Raw genomic sequence first — 18,515 nt, 5'->3', positions numbered from 1 at the left:
CCATCATCAAGGATGGCAAGCAGAAGTGCATGGTCCTTTTACCAACCACCTATGAATGAGAGAGAGGAAGCATCAACCCTCTCAGACCAGAGGATTCTGTTCATTATCTCGGCCTCCAGTTCAAGCAGAAAGGCCACATCAACCCTAAGCACACTGGCAAGTTGGACTCCCTGCTACAAGAGGTCTAGCAGGCACTGCTGAAGCCGCAACAGCATATGCAGTTGCTGAAAACTTTCCTGGTGCCCAAATTCACACATGAGCTCATGCTGGGTCATATGCACTGGAACACGCTAAGAAGCCTTGATTGTCTGATCCACATGGCAGTGAGATTCTGGATGTGGCTACCCAAAGACACCCCCGAGGGCTACTTCCATACTAACATCAAGGATGGAGGCCCAGGAGTGCCCTGTTTTTCCTCATCAATCCCGTTGTTCCGGGCACCGTGACTTGAGCAGATCACATCCCATCCCACCATGCTATTCCAGATGGTGCAGTACCAGGATGCCTTCGGTCTTCTGCAGTGCCAGATGAAACAGTCCTTGCGGCGGGGGACTATTATGAAATAAACAGGGTGTGGGATTCCCAACTCCATAGAGGCAAGCTACAATACCTGGTTTGGTGGAAACCCCACCACAGAAGCCTTCTAGAGCATTCTTGCTTCAGTTCTACCCAGGTCCAGCCTCAGACCTTTGATACATATATGGTAGGCCCAATACTGGGGAAACATTACAATTATAACATATGTCATATCTTCTTAGATTAGCTATGGATCTGTATGTGTAAGTCTTGGGGAATGCAGTAATATTTTGGTATAACTACAGCAATTTCTTAATATTCCTTCATTTTGTTTCTAAATGAAAGTCAATAGATATTTTCCTGCTTTCCTTGTTTGTTATCATAGTTAGCCTTATGTCAGTCAATCAAGAACTTTGAAATTTTGTAATAAAGACTGATGATCTCCCATCCCAAATCTTGTCATGATAAAACAAAAAATAAAAAGAAAACTAATTATATCTAGAAATAAATGATTTTTTAAAAGAAATTCACTGATCTTTTCTCCTAAGCTTGACTGTCCCTCAATAACTGTTTTGTATAAACACTCAGTGAAGCGGTTGACATGATGTGTCAGTGCCTGGAGGCTGTTAGGGTCTGGATGGGGGTAAACAAGCTTGCACTCAATCCTGACAAGACCGAGTGGCTTGTGTGTTTCCCTCCCAATAATTGGCTAGGTATTCCATCTCTCAGGCTGGGGGGTGAAATTCTACGCCCATCAGATAGGGTTCGCAATTTGGGAGTCCTCCTGGATCCACAGCTGACTTTAGAACATCATCTGTCGGCTGTGACCAGGGGGGCATTTGCCCAGGTTCGCCTGGTGCACCAATTGCATCCCTACCTGAACCGGGAGGCTCTCGCAACAGTCACTCACGCCCTTGTGACCTCAAGACTGGACTACTGCAATGCGCTCTACATGGGGCAGCCCTGAAGAGCATTCAGAGACTTCAGCTTGTCCAGAATGCAGCCGCGCGAGCGATTATGGATGCACCTCGGTACACCCATGTTACACCTATCCTCTGCGAGCTACACTGGCTGCCTATTGGTCTCCGGATACGCTTCAAGGTGCTAGTCGTCACTTATAAAGCCCTTCATGGTATTGGACCTGGGTACTTGAGAGACCGCCTGCTGCCAATTACCTCCCAAAGACCCATCAGATCCCACAGATTAGGCCTCCTCCGGATCCCATCTACTGGCCAATGTCGATTGGCGACCACCCGGAGGAGGGCCTTCTCTGTGGCTGCTCCGGCCCTTTGGAACAAATTCCCCGCGGAGATCCGGACCCTCACCTCCCTTCAGGCTTTCCGTAAAGCCGTTAAAACCTGGCTGTTCCGGCAGGCCTGGGGTTGATGAGTTCCCTTCCCCGCTCGAATTGTGTGACTGTTGATTGTTTTTAAATTTTCTCTGTATTCTGTTTGTTGTTTCTGCCTTGTCTATATTACCCCCCTCCCCTGGGTTTGTTAGCCGCCCTGAGTCCCTCTGGGAATAGGGCGGCATATAAATGAAATAAACCTATAACCTATAACCTAACCTAGTTTAGTTTAATTTTAATGCAAGGAAATGTAGTAACTCTCATCTCACAAGAACAGATGTTGTGTGCTTTTCATAGCAGAGAAACTATATCACGAAGACATAGTGTTATTTTGTTTCTTTTCTCCTACAAAAAAGGGGACCAAAGAAATTATAGGATTGAAAGCTTGATGTCAATGCTGAACAAAGAAAAGATTATTAAATAAGCAGCATCTCTTTCAAGAATAAAAAAAAAATCTAGATGAAATTCATAATCTGCTAAAATTCCTATATTATGTTGTAGATTTCTCCTGTGGAGAGATGATCTCTTTTTCTACTTCTGTCAAATAAGGCATTTTTGTTTAGATTATAATGAATAAGGATATATAACATATACACTGGGCAACCAGATGTTGTCCACCAAATGTTGAACTACAATTCTTAGTAATGCCAGCTCACATAGCTAACAGCAAAGGTTGTGAGCAATGCTAGTTGGGAACCATATCTAGTATGGTCCTTTCCAGTCACCAATCTATCAACCATTCTAATTTTAAAATTTTGTAAGGTCTTCACTTTAGCCAGGTTCTCTGTATGTGGATTCTAGACAGACCCTTATATATCCAGTCAAAGAAATTCCCAACTATTTAATACTACTCTTAGGCAAGGACTTGAAAATACCCTCTCACGTCATCCAGTTTTGTATTACCATTCCAGTGGCGGGTTCCTACCAGTTCAGACTGGTTCAGCCAAACCAGTAGTTGTTTGGCAGCCTGGGTCACTGGAACGGGCAGTGACCCAGGCCTGCCATGCCCTGGACCTATTCTCCGGGTGGCACCATTGGCGCCATCTTATTTTTCGCTTCTGCGCATGCAAACAATTTTTATTGCACTGTCCATGCGCGCTCAGCACACACATGCAGAAACACCCACAAGAGAACCAGCAATAGTGCCTGCTGGAACCAACCCCTGCACCTTTCGTATGATACACCATAGCATAACTCAGAATCAGAACTCCTTAAACTAGATACTAAAATCCAAATAAAATACTATGTTCTTAATTATTTTATACTCTATTATACTTACTCTGTTTCTCTCTGATACATACATACACATATAGAAGAATGCAATACTGTTTTTACTCAATATTCTGTTTGTATTTGGCTTTGGACTGTAATAAATGAATTTGATTTTGAATTTTAACCATATCTAATATACATTATGTTTTGACATTTACATTTATCAGCAGACCACCTCATCTAGTGATTCTGGATAACTTTTGATGCTTTGGGGCAACTTTCCCACTGTATTGGAAGAAATTCTAGTTCCTAACAAAATCAAAAGTGTTCAAAGGAAGTAAGATGCAGGGCAATATCCTGCTTTTTCCTATTTAATGGACTATCTCGGGGGGGGGGGGAGAATTCAACTCTTCTATTAAATTTATAAGCTATTCTTTAATGTTCATGGTTTTCTGCATTTAAGTTAAGGTCATCAGGGCATGGCAAAATATAATGTGCCATTCTTTTAAAAGAGCAATATTGGCTTATTTTAACCACAAAGCTAGCAAGTTTGCCCCGACTCATAAATAAGACCCCTAAATGTTGTTTTAATGAAGTCTTTACCCCATCCGAATCTGGCAATTCGCCTTTTGAAAAGCAGCAGTTAATATGATAACTGTAGGCCCTGCAGACGGCATCTCATTACCCCTCATTTTGGAGGTGCCAAATCTGTATGGGATGCCATCATTATTATGGCTTAAAGTTGGCTAAGGTCACCCTGGTTCATCTGTTTTTTACATTGGTCGCCTTCTCCTTACGACTTGCCAAACAAACCTTTTTTATTTTTGCACACGTTTATGTTGATGTTGTGGTTTCCGAAATTGGATTCTGGCTCCGACAAGCCTGCGTTTCCACAGCAACTTTAGGCCTTATCTGCTCCTGCCGCTTGGCAGACGGACAACAAGACCTTTCAGTTTTAGGATCCCCCTCCCTCACTTTTCTTTTTTCATGCTCCTTTTCTTCAGCATTTCTATTTGGACTTTGCCTCCTCACGCATGTCCTTGAAAAATCACCTCGGTAATTAAGCACATCCTGTGCCACACTGGGGTTGCCATAGCTTTGAAGCCTGTGCTTTATACAGTGAAAGAGAGAGAGGGGGGAGGGAGAGAGATAGGAAGGAAAGAAAGAAAGAGGCAGGGAGGAAAGAAGGAGAGAGAGGAAGAAAGAGAGAAAGAGAAAGAGAGGGGGGAAGAGAGGAAAAGAGAGAAGGAAGGAAAGAAAGAAAGACCAGCACCTGGCGCCAGTATGAAGCCTTGTGGAATTTAGCATATCCTACCCCAGGTATTATAAAGAAAACCTAGCACTTTGTTTGTTTTTCCTAATTTTCTTTCCAAATGACTCCCCTTCCCTCTTTTTTTGCAATATATACAAAAGACACAAGTTTGCTATTTTCTGTCCAATCCCCCCCCTCCGTCTGTCCCTGCCCCCCTACTTTATGCACACTGGCTTTGACTGCATTTTAATTTGTGGCAAATTTTCCTTTGGCCTGATTCTCCCCACCCCCACCCCCTTCAGCAAAGTGAGCTCTGATTAAGCATCCTGCAGCTTAGAGCCATTCCTGATCTTGCATCAGGAGCAACAAACAGCAAAACCACTTCCCGCAGCAGCAGCAGCAATAACAAATCATTGACAAGCTCCCTTCAAAGTTAAGAACAATAAATGATCTCATCATCTTTTTAAACCCAGCAGGGGTGGAAGGGGAAACGTACAATCCTTGACTTCAGTGAATGAATGGCCCTGTTGGGACAGGTCCAGTGGAAGACATTTCTAATGGCACCACTAAGGAAGAACTCATTCTGCCGAGTTGAAACTGTTATGTCTGCTGACTTTTTTTCTTTTTCTTTTTTTAAGAATGTTTATGAGGTGGAGTGAATGACCAAAGGGAACCAAGGAAAAAGGTAGAAAGGATTGAATATTAGAACAGGTTGCAAGAAGAATGCATGTTGTCTTAATCCCTCAAACTGATAAACTCTGCTATTGTGTGTTGGCATGAAAACACAGATGTTGTGATGCATGGGTATTATGGCTCCTGCACTTGGAATAACTTAGGAGAGAAATTTAAATAGAATTAAAAGAAAGGGGATTTGTTTACAAAGCAAAGCATCCTCCCAAATTATATTTTATATCCAAGATCATCTTAAATTTCTTACTCACCTCAAGGTCAATTAGCCAAGATGAGTTGAAAGGCTTAAAATGCTCAGATTTCTATGAAATTATTATTTATAATAGTATAATGTGTTCAATAGCGATCTATATTACATAACTTCATGTCTGTAACACTTTGTATGATATAAACAGGTAATGTGATATTTAAAAAATTGAAATCTTGCATTTCCAGTTTCTTCGCTTCAATATAAAATGCGAAGAGCAACTTTCTTATTTGTTTTTTCAAATGAGCTGGGCAAACCATCAGTTTAGACACCATCCTGAAGAAAATTCTGCAGTTCAGCATTAATTGACTTTGGGAGGCACGATGAGTATCACAAATGATGAGTACCAAACAATTTTTTCCCATAAAGAATAATGTAGTGAGTCTCAAGGCAGCCAACAATGACAAGTTCTAGCTTGCGAATTGAATACTAAACAAATGAGGAGCACCGGGACAAATTTTTTGTATCAAAATACGTCAAGTACTAAATTTGTTTCAAAGCAGTTGAGTACCAAGGTACCACTTGACATAAGAAATTAAATACAGAGAATATTATGTACATTAAGTTTTAGATAACTGTATGCAAGCAGCTAAATATTAAGCAAAGATCCATATTCAGAACTGCTGTTGCAAATTAAGGTAAAATTATCCCATCATATAGAAACTGTTAGCCCAAATAGCTAAATGCTACCATTGGATGGCATACAGCATTTTTAATGTGAATGGATATGGAAAAGTTTGTAACCAATGTAGGCGAACTGGGGAGCCTTGTGAATGGCTGGCAAAGCTTTGCAGTCTCTAACTCCTGTGAAAGGCACTATTCATGTCAAAGGAAGGATTTTTTAAAAAAATAATAAGGAATTAGGTTTGATGATACTAAATACCCAACCTGAACCTTTTTAACTTATTAAAGCTGCTCAGGTTAACCCACCCTTCTCTTGAGATGAACTTATTCATTGAGTTTAATATTTTACTTCTTAGATATAGCTTCTTTTTTTAACATTATATTCTGTTATTCAAAGAAATGGATATGTACTATATATATAAAATAACAAGCAAAACATTTTAATGTTTTCCACCTCTAAGAAAAAATAGATTATTATGTAGTGGACAAAATGTGGATATTTAGTATTAATCTTAATTGTTCTTGGTGTTACAGTCATTATAATTTTTTTTATTTTCAATATACACCCATTCATTTTGCATTTACTTTGGAAATTAAGGCATTTTATATGCATTCTTTTTGCTTTGTTCACAAACTGAGGTAACACCAGACACCAAGTTGCAGTTGAACCATTTATTACAAGCTAACATAGAACTACGACAGACAAAGAAGAGATGCCGTCTGACGGCTATTTGTAAGACTGCTATCGGGCGGCCAGCCAATCCTTGGCTACGTTTAGCGTGCCTGTCTCCCATGGTGCTGGAACCAATCAGTGAAACTCGGCTCAGCCCAGGTTGGAAGTCCGAGGACTTAACACTCCTTCCTCCCAGATCGCTCAAGCATAGTCAGAAAGATAGGTGGGCTGACGGCAGATCCGCCCTGACCTGCGCAGTGCGGGGGACGATACTGATGGAGGAGAAGGAATGTCACAGGAGTCTGTCAATGAACCAGACGGGCAAGGAATGCCCACGGAAGGCTCCGCCCATGGTACGGGAGCCGGCGTGAGCGGGTCGGGCTGTAATAGAGGTGAAGCTGGGGAGGGTGAAGAGCATGGCCGGTTGACAATGCCACCGCGGCTGCGCAGACCATTGTTACTCACCGCGGGGCATTTAAATATAAGTGTCTCCAGTTCGGAGTCTGCATGGCCCCAGGTTTGTTCCAGAGCCTCATGGAGCGGTTGCTCCATGGGATCAAAGGCGTTGTCCCCTATTTTGATGACGTTCTTGTCGCAGCATCAGACAGCGTTGAGCTCGCCCACAAGTTGCGCCAGGTTTTTCTACGATTCCGACAGGCTGGTCTGAAGCTTCAAAAATCGAAGTGTTGCCTTGGAGTGTCATCGGTTGAGTTCCTTGGTTTCTTGATTGATAGCCAGGGCATACATCCGACCCCTTCCAAAGTTGACACTATTGTGGCGGCTCCCGTTCCCACCTCCAAAGCTGATTTGCAGGCATTTCTGGGGTTGGTTAATTTCTATTCTGTATTTTTGCCCCATAAGGCCACTGTAGCAGAACCCTTGCACCGACTACTGGACAGCTCGGCCCCATGGGTCTGGATGGACCATGAATCTCAGGCATTCACAGCTGTGAATTTACTGACCTCTTCTGCCGTATTGGTGCAATACAGGAAATGGCTTCCTTTAATATTGGCCTGTGATGCTTCGCCCTTTGGGGTGGGTGCGGTGTTGAGCCATGTTTTGCCCACCGGCCTTGAGGCTCCCATTGCATTTTATTCCCGCACCTTATCAAGGGTAGAGCGGAATTATAGCCAACTTGATAAGGAGGCCTTGGCTGCCGTTGCGGGAATTAAACGATTCCATTACTATCTTTATGGTCGGCCATTTCATCTGGTGAACGACCATAAGCCCTTATTGGTTCTGCTGGCAGGGGATTGCCCTACCCCGCTGGTTTTGTCCCCATGCATGTTGCGGTAGATGGAATTTTTGGCATCCTACAACTATTCCCTGTTTTATAGGCAAGGCCATCGGGCATGCGGATATTCGCCTCCATAATCTCAGAAAGACTAAAAAGACATTTTTAATTCAACTTTTTTATTTTTTCATTTTCATAACACATAACCACCTGTGTACTGTTACATAACTAACTATATAAGATTTATATTATTAAATCTTAATGACAATTCATCTTACCATCAACTACCAAAAAACAATTATTCGTTCCTCTGCTCTCCATACACCATATTACCCTATCTATCACTTTCTTCTCCCTCTCTCCTCCTCCTCCCTACCTCCTTTCTACCCTCTGTCATTCTTCTCTACTTCCCCGTCCTCTCTTCTTCTCCTCTCTCCCCTTTCCATTCCTTCTTTCTCTCCTCTTCCCCCCATGCTCTCTCCTTACCCCCTCTTCTTCCCTTACCTCTCCCCTCTCTTCCACACTCTCCCTCTTATCCTCTGAGCAAGCTCCATTTTATGTTGATGGTATTTATAATTTCATATCAATAAACCTCTTTAATTTTAACATCTTTTTTAAGCAATGAAGAAAAATGTATACATATATAGCAATTATATTTTAACACACACACAGGCAAACTTATTATAGTCCGGAATGTGGATCTGATTACAATTCCCAGCTACTCTCATCATAATATTGTATAGTTACACATCATTACCCGGCCCAAATTTTAACCTGTCTTTATAATCTCATTATGTTTCATGTTCCCCCTCCATTTTTCCGTATCTTAGCTTATATTTGATTGTCTTTAAATAACAATCCCTGCTGCTTGGTGTTCATTACAATTCCATTGATCTGCTATGTAAAATAACAAGCAATACAGACGTCACTCTTCTTAAGAATTCTATATGCATTCATATTTCTTATATTTTAACCTATATTTAATTCTCTTTCCATTATCATATTCAATCAAGGAGAACTGAGGAGCCACCATCACAACCTCTGCCCCTCCCCTATGATCTTCTGTATGACCTTCGGTATCAAGGATAATGGGGGGAAGGCGTAAAAGAGTCCCCGGGGCCAGCTGCAGTGGAGGGCATCCACTCCCTCTGAGTTCTGTGAGGGAAATCGGGAGTAAAACCAGGAGAGCTGAGCATTGACTGGTGTGGCAAATAGGTCAACCCACAAGCTGCCGAAGAAGTCCACAATTACCTGAAAAATTGATAGATGTAGTCGCCATTCCGCATTGTCCACCACGGTCTGGCTGAGCCAATCAGCTTGTACGTTTGCCACCCCTGCAATGTGCTCCACCGTGATTGACAGTAAGTTCCTCTCGGCCCACAATCCTAGTCTCTTGGCCTCCAACATGTGGGACCTTGACCTCCCTGCCTGTTTATATGGGCCTTGGTGGCTATATTGTCTGTAAGAATGATATTATGTCTGCCACTGACCGAGAGACGAAACCATCTGAGAGCCAGGTGGGCCACCCTGAGTTCCAACCAGTTTATGTTGTGGGCTCTGTCCACCTGGCTCCATTCTCCCTGTGCCATCTGCATTTGAAGATGAGCTCCCCTGCCCAACAATCTGGCATCCATCGTGACCATTACCTGGTCTGGCGTCCTGAAGTATTCCCCTTTGGTGATAGCTGGGGACCTCCACTATAATAGAGAATGGGAGAGTTCTGCCGGAATGGTTACCTTGATCAGGGAGCAGCTAATGAGTTCTTCTGAAATGGTAAAAGAAACCATTGGAGGTCTCTGGTATGAAGGCATGCCCAGGTCACTATGCCCATAGTGGAGACCATTGTGCCTAGAAGCTTAGATACCATAGCTATGGACACTTGCCTCTCCCTGGCCACCTGAACAGCCAAGTCCCTGAGGTTATTCTGCTTCTCCTGTGACAGAAAAACTCTACCTGTAACTGAATCAACCAAAGCTCCCAGGTGAATTATCCTTGTAGAAGGTTCTAAGTGGCTTTTGCTTAAATTTATAGAAAAACCATGGGCCCGGAGGGTCGACACAGTGATGTCTAGGTCCCTAAGGACTTGGTCAGTGGAAGATGACTGTAACAATATGTCATCTAAATAGCATTGGAGCCATATTGGTACTGTATGAGGTACGCTGTCAGTGTCACTAGGATCTTCGTGAAAACTCTGGGGGCTGATGATAACTCAAAAAGTAAGGCTATAAGAGTAAGGTTTTTCTATACTGGAAATTGTGTCCCAGATAGCAAAATCTGAGGTACTGCCTGGGTGTAGGAGAGATGTATATATGCAGGTATGCCACAGTGAGATCAATAGAAGTTAGGAAATCTCCCTGCCTTATATCCAAAATAATACACTGCAATGAATGCATTTTGAATCTCCTATAATGCACAAAGTGATTTAAATGCTTTATGTCAAGAATAACTCTCCAACCACCTGAGGTTTTTGGAATCACAAAAAGATAACCCTGACCTTGTTGCTCTGGAGGCACAGGCTGGATGGCCCTGATATCTAATAGGTGTTGAATGGCCTCCTGCATAAGCTGCCTCCAGGTCAGATTATGTGATACTGGGCACATATGGAAAAACCTTGGGGGTGGTGGTGGAGAGGAATTCAAGGGAGAGACCTGATCTAATGATGGATGGGACCCATGCATCGGAGGTGGAGAAGTCCCAACAGTCAGTGAAATATGCTAAACATCCTCCAATGGGTGGGGAACCTGGCCGAAGCCTAGTTCCAGTGGTAGAAGTGGCCACTGCCTCCTCCTCCTCTAAATGGGTGCTTGGATTGTTTGCCCCTCTGCTGGCAATCCGCCTGAAATCTCTGTCTTGGTGCATATACACCCTGATGCTGCCTTAACCCTGAGACCCCAAAATCGGACCCACAGAAGGAAGATCCATAATCCTGACCCTGAAAGGAAGGCCAATACTCCTGGTTACAAAAAGCTGATTGTCTTGGGTAAGGAGCCTCCTTGAACATGCCTTTATGTGGAGTGGTGGGGAGAATCTTCCATTTATCTTTGTTCTCCATCAGAAAAGGAGTGTAGTGCAGTCCCAAAGAGAGAACCACCGGTAAAAGGTGCCGAAGTTAGGCACCATTTGTGGCATACATCAGCCTGCCATTGACATAGCCATAACAACCTGCGCAAAGCTACAGATGAGGCAAGAGTCCTAGAGGCAAACCTGGCAGCTGACAAGGTAGCATCAGAGGAAAACTGCACATCAGCCACCAATTTGTTAATGTCCTGGTGGGCTCTGACATCTGCGACAGCACCCGTTGCTATAAGTCCTGCAACTAAAGCAAACAACAATGGCTAAAGAAAGAAGTGGTGGTGGCTGCTTTGACTGCCCAGGCTGCTGCCTGATGACCACATTGTAGCATAAAGTCAGCCTTTTTGTCCTCCAGCTTTAAGGCATCTTCAGGAGCCCCTGGCATATTGACAGAAGTGTGCAATGCAGTCACAGGTGCATCTATGGTAGGTGATAGAAGCACCTGGGCCATGTCCTTGTCCACACTGAAAAAGGTCTTGTCAGTGGAAGTAGGCATTGGCCCCGAAGTGGGAGATGCCCACTGCCTCTTGACTAAATCTATGAATATTTTAGGATTGGGCACCATGTCTGCCTCAATGGCCTGTTCAGCAAAGATCATTTCAGTGATACTTCCTGGGGCCAGCTTGCCATGGCCGAGGTCTTATCCCCAAAGTTGGCAGATGCTTTTGCTTGAATGAAATGGACTTAAAGAGTGCTGGCTGAAACAAGCCAGAGAATGCAGGCTTCCTTCATCTTCTGAAAGGTTCTCTTCCCTAATCTTACCCTCCTCTGACTCTTGAGTCCTGATCTTCCTGAGAGTGTACCGGGGACCTCTGCCACCACTGGAACCTGGGGCTGGGCAGCAGGAGGCGGCTGACCCTGCTTTTGCTGGAGCCCAGCAGCAATGCCTTGTTGAATGGCATTAACAATAACCTCTTGAAAATGGGGTAATAACATGGGAACCATTTGTTCAGGACGGAACTCAGCTGAGATGGAGGGCATTACCAGATCCCCCAGCTCAAAGGCAGCTGGGCCCTGGTGTGCAGGGGACTGCCATCCCTGGCTTGAACCCCAAAGCCCCGAAATATCAATGAGGATTCTGAGGTTAAGGGAAATATCCCCCTCCTCCCTGTCACCAGGCAACGAAACCAAAGTTTGCTTCCCCACTGAAAGCCCTTCAGTATTGGGGACAGAGGCAGTCTTTTTACCACTGGCCTTGTCCCTCTGGTGTTTGAATTTGGAGCCCTGCTTTGCAGGTGATTTAGACTTTGAGGCTCCAGCAGCTGATTTAGAACTCTTGCTGTGAGCATTGCATGGCTCTCCTGCAAAGGAGGTGGAAGGCTGGGGCGCAGACCCTACTGAAGGTGCCCCTGCTGTCTCCTGAGGGCTGACTGCCCCACTGTTATGACCTCCAGTTATTGCCATGCTGCCTTCTCCTTGAGCGTCCACCATTTTAAAAAATGCTGTTTTTCTGGCTTCAAAACGGCGCTTTGCGCCAAAAATTTACAGCTCAAAAATCCCCTACCAGCCAGCAATCACCTGAGTGCTAAGGAGCCTGGTTGTCAATTCGCAAAGCCGCCGCTTGCCTGGAGGCTTGTCTAAGCTTGCTGTCAGCCTGGCTAGCTTTGACTTGCGAACCGCTGTTTTTAAAAAGCGTGGGTGCTCCGCAGTGCTCCTGTCAACTGCAGTTCACTGCTTGAACTTCAAAGGGAGCAACAGAGCACTCCAGTGCTGCAAGTTGTTAGCGGGGCTTCACACCGGAACCTCAGCTATCAAGGAAGCTTGCTAAGTAAAGTCCAGGAGGTAAGACTTCCAATTCAATTTTCCTAGTGACCAGCAGTCCTTTGAGGTGTCCTCAAAGATGTGGCCAGCTAGGACAAAAGACTCCCTCAGGCAGACCGTCGAACCAAATAACAATCAACAGAGATCCACAAGGGGCTATTGGCGCCCCAGACACCACCGCAAGTCTGGGGCTTTGGTGTTATTTCCACATTTACTCACAAAGTAATTTAGGCAGAAATTCCCAATTAAATTCAAAGTATTCTAAAATCCTTCTGGAGCACTTTGATGACACATCCGTCCTCATTGAGGGACTGAGTCGAAAGCTGGGTCTGCCTAGTGACAAGGGAGTGGCTCAACAGTCTTATCAGACTCAGTCCAATCAATGAGCGGATGAGGTCAACCAGTCTGGATGCTACCTCCCCCACTATGGAGAATTAGACAATTGGCAAAAGCTGTGGGAAAGAAACTATAAATTGACAATGTCAGCAGAAAACCTATATAAAATGTTCTTTTTTTGCATTAATTTTTTTATTTTTTCTAGTATATATACAATGTTCTATAGATGGCACCTACCAGCAGCAAAACTAGCAAAAATGTTCCCAATAGGTCACCAGAATGTTGGAAATGCAAATAGACACAGGGAACATGCTACCATATGTGGTGGACCTGTCCATCGGCAAAAAAGTATTGGATAAGGATAAAAAAGTGGCTAGAGGAAATGGTAAAACAACAAATAGAAAAACCAGAGCTATTTCTATTAGGCATGTTAACAGGGAAATATAATTTTAAAAACTCAATATTTAATGCTACATGTAATAACAACCACTAGAATTGTATATGCTCAAAATTGGAAAAATGGAAATATACCCACAGAGGAAATGGTAATGAAGGAAATGTTAGACTGCACTGAGATGGACAGGTTGACAATGGATATTAAACACAAAGGAGAAAAATATTATTTTTTTAATTTGGGATGTATGGTATAATTGGCTAGATAGCAGATGCAAAGATTACAAAATTAATAATGAAAGATGATTAAAGAATTAGAAATAAATATTATAATTATAGAAGAATATTAATTTTATTGTAAATAATACTATGGTAAGATGTTATAAAAATGTAAAATGTAAGATAAAATATCTAGAATGATAATCACATAGAGATTTATGTTAGAAATATGGAAACAATAGTTATGAACATGATACTGTATACTAGGAGACATAATAGTATGTATAATGTAAAAAAATGGTGGATACAACCAGCATATCGCTGTTGCGATGCTGAAACTGTGATGTAAAATGAAGAAAACTGTATAATAAAAATATTTTTTAAAAATGATATTCCTTCCTCCTATTTTCTCCACAGCAACTATCCTCTGAGGGTAGTTTGACTGAAAGAGAGTGAGAGAGATTGGCCCAAGGTTATCCTACTGGCCTTCAAGGCAGAATTAGAACTCACAGCCCTCCAGGTTTCTAGACCAGCACCTTAATCACCACATCTCATTTTTTTTTGTTTAAGAAAAAAAAACCTGCATTTTTCAAACTTCTCTTGGTAATACAACATGAAGCAAGATTTAGTATAAACTTGCTCTCAAAATCACAAACTGAGTCTTCTGCAAAATACATTTATGTTGTGGCCCAGCAGAAGCCATTGGAGCTGCCAATGGACTCCTATAGCAAGGACCCCTATGAGTCTGCTATGGAAGATGTGGAGGACCCTGGGCAGGGTTCAGACTCAGAGCAGGGACCAGAGAGGCTGGTTGGACACTAGGAGGCGCCTGAGGCATGGAGCAGTGGGGAAGATCAAAGGGAGTTTGTCCCTGATGCCAGGCAAAGGAGGGTGGAGAAAGGGCGTTGGTAACTTACCTGATACGCCTCTTCTAATAAGGTGGAGATAGCATCTATGCATGGGTGACACTGTCCGTGCTCTGATCGGACTGAGTCTGATTACTAATTAATTAACCACTATATAACCCCCTCCATTAGTGGTACCACCCAGTTTTCCGGTGAAGAAAAAGAAAGACAGACTCCTCGTGTTACCCCAATAAAAACAAATTTAGTAAGTCAAAGAACAAAAGATTATAACATGCAATGGAACCCCGGAGCTCAACTTCTGAAGAACAACAATCTCAGGAGTACAAGGAATATAAGGAATACAAGGAATACAAGGAATATGAAGAACAGGCAAAAAAGGGCCAGGGCTAGTTGCTATCTCCACCTTATTAGAAGAGGCATATCAGGTAAGTTACCAACACCCTTTCTCAATAAGGGTGGAGATAGCATCTATGCATGGAACATACCCAAGCCCCATAACGTTCAAGGGTGGGCCAGCGACTGTTCCTGGATTGGTCTAGCCGAATGAACCGCCTAGAGCACTCTCCATCCGAATGCAGTTTATCAAGTTTATAATTGTGCACAAAGGGGGAAGGGGAGGTCCACGTAGCCGCCCTACAAATATCCTCCAGAGATGCTTGCGTTGCCCATGCCATCATCATGGCAGCGCTCCTGGTAGAGTGGGCCGTCACCCCAACCGGTCTTGGTTTCTTGCGCGAGTCATACACAGCAGCAATACACTGCTTGACCCACCGCTCAATGGTGGCTGTAGAAAGGGAAGAAGAATGTAAAGAAATAAACAGGGTCTCTGAGTGCCTGTGGCCCGCTGTGCACTCAATGTAAATGCTTAGAGCTCGACACACATCCAACTTGTGCCAGCAATGTTCCAACTTATGAGTGGGAGAGGGACAAAAATTTGGAAGTACAACCTCTTGAGTGCGATAAAACCAGGACCCCACTTTAGGTATGAATGAAGGGTCCAGTCTGAGGACCACCCTATCCTCATGGAACCTGCATAGATCCTCCCTCACAGATAATGCATGCAACTCAGAGATACGTCTTGCCAACGTAACAGCCACCAGGAAGCCCGTCTTCCAGGTAAGTATCTGCAAGGGCACCTCCCACAGGGGTTCAAACGGTGGATCGATTAGGGCTTCCAGGACCTTGGCCAGATCCCAGGTTGGGTACCGATGTACCACTGGAGGTTTGAGGTTGACTGCCCCCTTTAAAAATCCCTGGACATTGGGATGATGTGTCAATGACTGACCCCCACCCCAGGTGAGTACACTGCTAAGGGCCACCATCTGACGCTTAAGGGTGTTGGGAGCTAGCCCCTTTTCCAACCCAACCTGCAGAAATTCCAGAACCTGGGGGATGGTAGACTGAACTGGTGATATCTGCCTACCCACGCACCAATGTGAAAATATTTTCCAGGTGGCATTATAAATGTGGACTGTGGATGGCCTCCTGGAGGCCTGTATGGTGGAAATGACCCTATCAGAAAGGTTTCCTTCCCTCAGCGCGATCCGCTCAACCTCCAGACGGTTAGCTGCAACCACTGGGGTTCTGGATGATGGAGCGACCCCTGGGTGAGAACAAGCCGATCCGGTGGGATTCTCCAAGGCCTCGCCACTGAGAGTGACTGCAGGTCGGCGAACCAGGGGTGCCAAGGCCAGTGAGGAGCCAGAAGGATGACCTCCGCTTCCAGACAGATGATCCTGCGGATGATCCTGGGGAGAAGAGGGATTGGGGAAAATGCATAAAGCAATCCCCTGGGCCAGGGGCAGCGAAGGGCATCCACTGCTTCTGCCCCTGGTACGTTGAACTGTGAGAAAAACCTAGGCAACTGGGTGTGGTCCGTGGTGGCAAACAGGTCGACGATGGGGAACCCAAACAGTCGCGTGACCTCCTGAAAAAGACAAGGGTTGTTGGTCAACCATAGATCTACTAAGCCAATCCGCCGTGATGTTAGTGACACCTGATATGTGTTCAGCGGAGATGGACCTAAGGTTCCCTTCAGCCCAGGAAAATAAGCTTATTCCTGTGGAATTATTATAGCGTATTCAGCAAAAAGAAATAAAAAAATGGGCACAACAGAAGATATTAGAGGAGGAAATCAAAAATTTAAATAGAATTACAAAATAAGCCACAAAGTGACAAAATTAGAAAGGATTGGATGTTAGCAAAACCTAAATTAAATATATTAGACCAGGAAGAAATGGTAAAGGGCCTAAAACTAACAAAACAAAACTTCTTTGAGCAAGCAAATAAACCAGGGAGGTGGCTGTCATATAGATTGAGAAAAGAAAGAGAAAAAAGATTAATATATCAACTTCAAGAGGAAATTGGTGAACTACAACATACAATAGAAGGGAAGAAAAAGATTGCATACAAGTACTTTGAGAATCTGTATAAAGGGGAACAAGTAGATGGAAAACAAATAAAAGAATATTTAAATGGAGAAGAAACCCCGACAATAACAGAAGATATGAAAGAAATGTTGTCAAAAAAAATAAATAACAAAACTAGAATTGAAACAGGCGATTCAGAAACAGAAAAATAATAAAACGCCAGGCCCAGATGGATTCCCAGCAGAATGGTACAAAATAAAAGATGAATTGAACGCATTGATAGAATCCTTGATGCTGGAGATGTATAATGAGGCACTGATGAAAGCAAAAATACCGGACTCATGGAGGGAAGCACATATTACAGTAATATTTAAAGAAAGTGCAGATAAAAAACAGATTCAAAATTATAGGCCAATCTCGTTGTTGAATGCCGACTATAAAATATTCACAACAATAATAGTGGAGAGATTGAAAAAACTATTAAATGGCTATATACATCCAGACCAAAATGGATTTCTCCCAACAAGACAAATCAGGAATAACACTAGAATAATAGCAAATATTTTAGAGTACTATGAGGCGCATCCAGAGAAACAAGTGGCACTCGTCTTTCTGGATGCACAGAAGGCATTTGACAATTTAAATTGGGAATTCATGATACAACAAATTAAGAATATGAAATTAGGGAACCAATTTGAAAGATTAATAGAAACAATATACTTCACCCAAAAGGCAAATATATTATTAAATGGGGAAAATACAGAGACCTTTAAAATAATGAAAGGAGTAAGGCAGCGATGCCCACTATCACCTCTGCTCTTCATCCTGACGCTTGAAAGTCTTTTAATAAGAATTAGACAAAATCCGGAGATAAGAGGAACTAAAATTTAAAAAGAGGAATATAAAATCCAGGCCTTTGCAGACAATTTGGTGTTCATTATAGAAGACCCACTAGAAACAGGAAATAGCTTAATGCGAGAACTAGGAAAACATGGAGATGTAGCAGGGTTAAAGATTAATAGAGAAAAGACTAAAATGATAACTAAAAATTTGAAGGAAGTACAAAATAAAGAATTAGAAAGAATAATAGGACTGCAAGTGACAAAGAAAGTTAAATATCTTGGAATATGGCTAACTGCAAAGTGCTCAACTATAAAAGAAAATAATTATACAAAATTAGTGCAACAAATAAAAAAAGATCTAGAACTATGGGGGAAACTACAACTAACATTATTAGGGAAAATAGCAGCGATAAAAATGAATGTACTACCTAGACTATTATACCTATTTCAAACAATCCCCATAAAATTAGGATTTTTTTTTTTACTGAATTGAATAAGATTATATTAAAATTTATATGGCAAGGGAAGAAAGCCAGGATAAAGTTGAAAGCTCTACAGGATGACAGAAGCAGAGGTGCTATGGGACTCCTGGACTGGGAGCTTTATTACAAAGCAGCAGCACTAACATGGATTAGGGATTGGATAAATTTAAAAAATAAAAGAATACTAACATTAGAGGGCCACGATTTACAAATGGGATGGCATTTTTTCCTATGGGAAGAGGAAAGAAGCAAAAATATTTTCGCAGACACTATATTAGAGATGCACTGATACAGGTCTGGAATAAAATTAGAGAAAAACATTGCATGAAAATACCGACATGGCTTTCCACTATGGAAGCCATGACACATCCCAATACAC

Source organism: Thamnophis elegans, chromosome 2, assembly GCF_009769535.1.
Source record: "Thamnophis elegans isolate rThaEle1 chromosome 2, rThaEle1.pri, whole genome shotgun sequence".
NCBI lineage: Eukaryota > Metazoa > Chordata > Lepidosauria > Squamata > Colubridae > Thamnophis > Thamnophis elegans.
This window is presented reverse-complemented; position numbering follows the sequence as displayed.